A 6,133-nucleotide genomic window follows, 5' to 3' on the forward strand; every position below is an offset into this window, starting at 1 on the left:
TTGCTTTATCAACTTTTTTTGATTAATTTTTTGAAAATTTTCATTATTATAAATGGCTTGTAGGGTGAATTTTTTTCCTTATCAGCAATTACACTTTTTCTTTTTCTTTTACATACGAGCTTTAACACAATGTGATTGCCATTCTGATGAAATATGTTTTTAGTATTTTCACCTTGAATGAACCAAAATTTATGTCACTACCAATAATAAGCCACTCTTTTTTGTTGTTGAAATAATTAGGTTAAAGTTATTTTTAATCCCCAAAATAAAATGTAAGGAAATGAAAAAAAATGCAGTTGATATTGGTTTTTTCCTTCCTTTGAAATCATTCTCTCTACAGGATAATAGGAGGGGGAAATCTACAAATCTGAGTCATTTGCAATTGAATAGCTCTTATAACTTTAAAAAATGTTCTCACAGTCTTTGTGAAGTTTCACCCTCACAACCAGCCTGAGATCTGATTTGGAGTGAGTGGATATTGTACTTTTATTATATAGATTCAAAATGGTGCACAGGGAGGCTGTGCCCTGCCTATGGCAGAACTGGTGGCGGTAGGCCGGGTGGAGGGAGAATGAGAGCCTTTTGGTCGTAGGGCCTCACACTGCAGTCTCCACTAAAGCCAGGTTTCTCTGAGTGGGCGTCTAATTCTCACTCCGAGAAGTTTTATACTGTATTTTAATTTAGACGATAACTTTACATATCATGTATGTGTATTTCAGTCCTCTGCATATTTTTGTGCTTGTTATTGCAGTGTGCCAAACAATCTTACCAAGAAAAGAGCAGAGGGGGCCTTCCTTCATTTGCTTGTTCCATTGACCAACATTTATTGAGCACTGTCTATGTGAAGACGCTCTTCTCAGTGCTGGTGGATGGTGGGAAAGTGTCAAGTGAAGGTGGCTGAATGAAGAAAAGTTCTGCAGTAGCCTGAAGAAACAAAGTGACAGGAGAATTGAGCGCTCATACAGTAGGTCACAGTCTCATTGCAAGATGCCATTTAATTTCAGCAAGCAACATCTACGCCGTTAAATTAATGTTAATTTGAATTTAGTGTTTTTTAATTTTTGTTTATATTTATTAGGAGAATTTTAAAAATGGTTGTATAGAAGCTATCAGCATAAAGGGTTCATATCTGATTTTATGTTTGTACATATTTAAATAACGTTATAATGAAAGTAATAGAGCTTCTTTGGGATTTTCCTCCCCTCCTACCCCCACAAGAACTATTCAGCAGTTTCACATCTCTCCTCTAACAACACAGGCACACGCACACATGCACACATATGCACACACGAGCACACAGGCTCACAGCACGCGGTGCACACACATGAGCGCGCACACGCAAACACGCACACAGCATGCTCACACACGCACACCCTAACATCGCCCAAAGGCCGCTCTGAAGGTCCCAGCACGGCTCAGAGCCTGAGCCAGCGGCGTTCCGGGTCCGAGGGAGGAGGAGGCAGGCGGGGGCTCCTCCTCTCGCCTCCCAGGGGTTTGGAAGTCGCTCTGGGAGGGGTCCTAGAGAGATCCCGCCGCTGACGCTCGGAGCCGGGCGCCCCGGGGCCAGCTGTGCCCCCCGCGAGCCTCCCCAGGCGGCGCGCAGCCTCTCCCCCGATACCCCCTCCCCACCAGCGCCCCTCAGGGCCTCGCCCCAGAACCCTCCTGAGCAGCCCGTTCTGAGGCGGGACCCGCACAGCCAGGGAGACCGGCTCCCTTGTCCTGCTCCTACGGGAAGGCTTGTTCTTGAACTTGTCGCGTCCACACTGGCGGAGACAGCAGGGGAAATAAAAGAAGTTAACGAGAAGAATCCGGATTCGCGGAGCGCTCCCTTTAGGTTGGGGGTTGGTCCAAGGAAGGGCCAGAATCCCGGACATAAGAGGACACTGGCGGTGCAGAGCAGAGGGCCCAGGTCACTGCCCAGGCCACTGGGGAAAGGATGGGAGGGACTGGGGCAGGGTACTTTGGGGGAGATGCTGTGATCAAGCATTAAAGGCACTGCTTGGGGAAGTAGGTAGGTTTTATTTTTTATAACTCAAGAGGGCAGAAGTAGAACCTGTGGGTGGAAGTTTAGGGACCCAGATACATGGCTAAAAAATCCAAAACTAACAAAACTGTCCACAAGCAGAATCAGTGGGCTTTGTGAGGGATGTTGTCCTTGAAAGTCTTCAAATCAGGGGTGAGGAGAGAGCACGAGGCGCCGGTGTGGGGTGGGAGGGTCTCTGCACACACTCATGACATCTGTGACTCGCACTGTGACTACAGCTCGGCCCTCAGGAGCCATCCTCCAGATCCTAATGCCGTCACCTGGGCCAGGCCCCTCCTTTGAGGGAAGAGGCGATCTTTTCTAAAACAAAGTCCTATTTGGAGTGAACGCTGGTTTATCAGGTACAGGGATACGTCAAAGCAACATCTAGGTTTTTACTTTGTGTTGTTTGAGGTCTAACTCTACACCAATGAGGCCAGTGTTGGTGTGTGGCTTGAAAGTAAGCCCATCTTAATTGTTTTCTCCCATCGCGTTCCATGAATCGGGTCCGAGAGGGCAAGGGCAGCCCGGTGCAGAGAATGTGCAGCACAGCATCTGTGACCCAGATGGTGGTTTCAACGTGTGCATAGTCTTTCTGCTCCCCCTGCCCCCAGCCTTCTTGGCGGGGTCCTGAGTTTCCAGCCCAGCCTCTGTGATGCTGAGGCAGTAACAGAAGGGGAGAACTGGCAGGATGAGGGAGAGGCTAGGTTCACTTAGAAAAGATGGAGCACTTTTAGGAAGAGTCAGATTCTGGATCCTGGAGTCAGGGATGGGGGTGGGGGTCACAGTCCCCCTAGAAGACTGGGGAACTGACACGCAAGAACCTGTGCTCTCTCACCAGTGTACTTCTGAGTTGTGCATACCCTGCACAGACCAGAAGCCCCAGACAGTGGCTGTGTGGGTGGGGGATCCCTTCTGCCCTAGCCTGGCCATGGAGCTACAGAATGTTCTCCTCTGTGGCCAGGCCAGGGCAGACCTGGTTCCCAGCAGTGCAGGTTGCGGTGGCATGAAGATGCAGGGCAGGAGGGCTGGGGAAGATGCAGTATGGCCTTCACAGACTGCCCTCCAAAAGGCACAGCGGTGAGCATCTTGGGTGAGGCCTGGGTGGGACACGACCACTGAGGGTCAAAGTATGTGCCCCAGTGTCTTGGCACATTAGCCCCCCAAGGCCTGGAGTGAACTCCTGGGGTGTGAGGTGGGGGGAGACCACTCAGCGGAATAGAGGCTTGAAATTAAAAGTAGTGCGCTGACAATCAGATGTAAAAAGCACAGTTCTTTAAATGTTATGTATATTTACCACGCACACAAATGTTGGAGCGGGGAGCTCCCCTCCCTGCCCACTTGAGTCTGTGGACGGAGACTTAAACTTGCTCTAAGAGTTGGGGGCAGTTGTGCAGCTGGAGGCCAGTGATAGCAGGTTTCCACCTTGGTCCTGTCTGAGGCACCAGCACAGGAGTCCCCTGGAGCTGTGCTTTTCTCAGGGGGCAACAAAAGTAAGAGCCCCCAGGACACGCCAGGTGTTTGCAATTGTTCATCTGAGGGTGGTTCCTACTACTTTGAGTAATTACTAAGATAATTGTAGCAAGGAACAGGAGTCAAAAAAGAGAAAGGTAGCAGAAGGGAGAGGAGATGCTGTCCACAGTTTTCTTTACATACAATTTATTTATCACAGAGGAGCGGGAGCAGGAGACAGGAGACCCCCTGAATGGGAAGGGCGCCCCTCAGATGTGGGGGCAGATCACAGTCTGTGGCTCCTTCTGGGCGGTAAGCACGCTGGGTCCAGCTTCCCGGAGAAAGGCCACATCCTCACAGGTCTGGGGCACTGAAGGAAAGCAACCTGGTGTCCCCAGGTGGGCCAGGTGCAGGGTAGGCCATGGGTGATGTGCCCACCTCACTTCTCTGGGTAGGAAGAAAAGCTGCGCTGTGTGAGGAGAGAGAGAACTTTCCTCTTAGGAAATGGATCTCAGATTTAGGATCCTAGTCTGAAAAAGCCTATAGCAATGCCACTGACTGGGGGCCCAGGGGCCAGCCAGGTAACAGACGCCTTCGCCAGGGATGGAAGGAGAGTAGAACTGTGTGAACTAAGAAGAGTCAGGCCGGCCTTGCGTCTGGCCCGCCTGTGTCTGGCAAAAGGAGAACGGAGAAGTGCCAAGAAAATCTGTCTGGGAATGGAATTCCTGGACCACCTCGTTTTGATCCTAATTTTTCAGATAAAGAAAGAGACTTGGGACAGGGAAGTCTGTTCACAGCAGGGTGATTTTAACCAGAGTCGGCCTTTGGCCATGAGGTAATGGCTTTTAGAATATTTCATTCAACGTCCTCAGTTCATGCCAGGCCTGTACTCTGTTCCCTGCTCATGGCAGAAAGTGCACCTGATTATGCGGTGGAGACAGCCAGGACATGTGGGGGTGTGGAGCCAACTGTGTATGTGCACCTCAAAAGGCGGGCACATTAATAAACATCAAGGTGCACTCAGAAATGGAAGGATCACGAACCCTGAGCTCACAGGAATGATTTCCTGTTTTCTGAATTATGATTCCAGAAGTCAGTAAATCGAGGGCACGTGGAAAGACCCTGAGCCCTTGAAAGGGACACATGCCACCCGAGCAGATTCAGCTAATGACTTAGTTATGGGTGACATCAAAAACCGTGCAACAGGGCCGGCCCCGTGGCTTAGCGGTTGAGTGCGTGCGCTTCGCTGCCGACGGCCCGGGTTCGGATCCCGGGTGCGCACCGAGGCACCACTCCTCCGGCCATGCTGAGGCCGCGTCCCACATACAGCAACTAGAAGGATGTGCAGCTATGACAGACAACTATGTACTGGGGCTTTGGGGGAAAAATAAATAAAATCTTTAAAAAAAAAAAAAAACAAAAAAAAACCGTGCAACAGTTTCTCCACAGAGTCCATGCTTGGTGGAGTTTTGCTGAGCAGCCCGTGCCAAGAGCTGTGGTTGAAGCCAGCCCGGCCCACTCCTGCTCACCATGGGGACCGCGCCTTTCTCTGGGCTAGTGGGCTAAATGTGGGTTGTGGAGAAACTAAGATTAGAACAAGAAAGTGCCGCTTTTGGAATGCACGTTGCCTAATCCGAACCAGAGACGAGAGGGAGCTGCACCTGTGGGGACCCTTCACGTAAATGGAGCCGGTTTTAATTCTGCCAGTTTTCTCTATCAAAAGTCTCATGAAGGGCCCTCTGAAGCGTTTGACTCAGCAAAATCAGCCTTCGTGCTTTAGAGCCTAGAAGCCCTTTGAGGCTTCCCTGTGGGTTCTGCAGAGGCTGCTCCATCCCCGGCCATCCCAGTAAGTCAGGGACATACAGGGTAGCGGAAGGCTGCAGGGTGTTCAGAAACTCCCAAACTCTAAGTAGTCCTTCTTTTGAATTAATCCTCCTTTTGATGATGAGATGACACTTCTATATTCTCCTTTTGCTTAATTTCCACCTTAAAACAGGCCGGGGTGCCCTCTGGATACCGTGAGGAAAAGGACACGCCAAGGGGGGGCGGCAGCTGAGGCAGCGGGATCAGGCACTTCAGTGAAAATTCCTTTTTTGGAAGCCAGGCAGGCACTTTCCAGGACTGCGAATCCTTGGGAAGTGACGCAAGCCCAGTCAGCGAGGGGCAGGGGCCAGCGCTCCTCGGAAGGTGCCGGAAAGCATGGCTGGCTGGCCCCGGATCCCGAGACTGATGCTCGCAGTTCCTGGGGCCTCCTTCCGTCTCCTCGGCCGGCTGGCCCGCGGCGGGGAGGGCTCTCAGCAGAGCTCCTTATATAGGAAAGCTCCATGAGGGAGGCTCTCGCAGGACAGCACAGGGCTGCGTCTCAGCAATATTGGTGAAACTCCCTCTACCAGCAGCAGTGTCTTGTTCTGAAGGATAGCAGAAACAGAAGGCGGGGGGGTGATGCTAAAAGTTCCTGTTTTCCCCCTGTGTTAAACAGAGAGGCTGTGTTCTGAGGAACGCTGCTGCGGTGCCTTTACTCCGGCCTCTCCGGCCTGCGGGGCGTTGGTTCCAGGCCGGCTTCTCCAAGTGGGCAGCTCAGAAAGAGTGTGAGCCCAGGACTGGGGTGGACACTGGTCACGGGGACTGCAGAAGGAGGCTCTGGACTGTGTTGGTGAA

The sequence above is a fragment of the Ceratotherium simum genome, chromosome 14 (assembly GCF_057802395.1).
Source record: "Ceratotherium simum simum isolate JZ-2026a chromosome 14, ASM5780239v1, whole genome shotgun sequence".
Taxonomy (NCBI): Eukaryota; Metazoa; Chordata; class Mammalia; order Perissodactyla; family Rhinocerotidae; genus Ceratotherium; species Ceratotherium simum.